Genomic DNA, 1,496 nt, shown 5'->3' with positions numbered 1-1,496 from the left:
GAGTGAGAAAGTCATGGCTGACAGACCCACTGTGCATTTGCTAAGAGAAACTGGGGATGTGGTAGGAATGTTCCTGATCTTGGAGAACAACCAAGTCCTTCCCCAACCCATCCTCCCAGACCCCATTAGGATATTGGGCTGGAATCACTACGTTGCTGGCCCAGAGGGTGGTTCTGATGTCCCCAAAAGGGCTGAACAGGATGAGGCCTCCTTGGAGTGTCCCAAGATATCTGGCTGGTGGCCAAGGGAGGAGGAAGGTGAGGAAGGGGAGAGCAGTGGGCTCCAGCTCCTTCTGGAAACTCAACCCTGCGGGCCTGGCATTGCAGGGAATTCACCTGTTTGAAGGCACTCATTCTGCCCCAGTGAGAGGTCCCAGGTTCTGCTTGCCAGGTCTCCTTCCAACCACCTCCCCCTGATGACTGCAACCCTCTCTCCATGTGCACCCTCAAAACATTCCCAAATCAAGTATAAAACACTCCTGAGAGTCGATGGGATGAAGGAGAGTACTTGGTTCTTCCCAGCTCTGGCTTTGCTAATCTACTGCGAAGCTTCGTTTCCTTACCCAGGAAATGGAACCGAGGGCGCTTGCCCTTTCCCATCTTCCAAAGGAAGAAAAGAAGCTTCCTGAAGGTTGAAAAGGAAGCCCTTTGTAAAGAACTCAGGGCACCCCAGGGGCCACGCTGAAGGCCATGTCAGGTATTATTAGCAGCTGTACACTATAGATGCAGTTCAGAAATCTGTGATACATGCCCTAGATAGAGACAAGATGCCCACTATTGTAGGGGTGTGTGTCTTAAGCATGTTTGGCTTATGTATCAGAGTCTCCATAAACTCCACAAAGGCAGAAACCCCATATGTACACTCTTGCCATGTTTGTCTCCAGTTCTGTTTACTAGTCTCTTCCTTCCCCCACTCTAAATATCTCATATATTTAATGCAAAGAACTCCTGAAACCAGCACCGATTTCTCAGGAGTCCTTCATAATGAACTGATTTTGTTTCTGTGAAAGTAGCCTTGAAGAGGTTTCTTTACAGGCTGGAAAAGACAGCTTCACACCTTCTTCGGGGATTTGGGCCCCCCAATAGCAGCCAGACAGCTAGAGATCCCTGAAGAAGCCAAATAGAAACTTGTTACTGTGCTGGTTTCCATGCGTAGAATGAGGACTTTTCACTTTAGAGAGAAGCACATTACGGGATAATTGACACGGAAAGCGTATGTAATCTGACCTTTATAATCAAAGCCGTAAACTGGGGAGGTGCCCTTAATGGAGGTGAGCCTTGCTTTTTGCAACTTCTGTATTCCTGAATCTGGCGTGAAAATGAAACACTATTTTAAAAAATACTAGAGGAGCTAGCTATTTCAAAGAACTGCATACTGTATATTTCCTTCATACTGTCTCTCGGGGTACCGTATGGGACTTGGAACACAGCAGGCTCTCAGTCAAGTTAAAAATGACTTTGAGACCAGTAGCAGTGACAATAGCAGCGGCTGCGGCA

This window comes from Lipotes vexillifer, unplaced genomic scaffold (genome assembly GCF_000442215.2).
Source record: "Lipotes vexillifer unplaced genomic scaffold, Lipotes_vexillifer_v1.1 scaffold681, whole genome shotgun sequence".
NCBI lineage: Eukaryota > Metazoa > Chordata > Mammalia > Artiodactyla > Lipotidae > Lipotes > Lipotes vexillifer.
The sequence above is the reverse complement of the archived record's forward strand: the minus strand, read 5'-3'. Positions refer to the sequence as shown.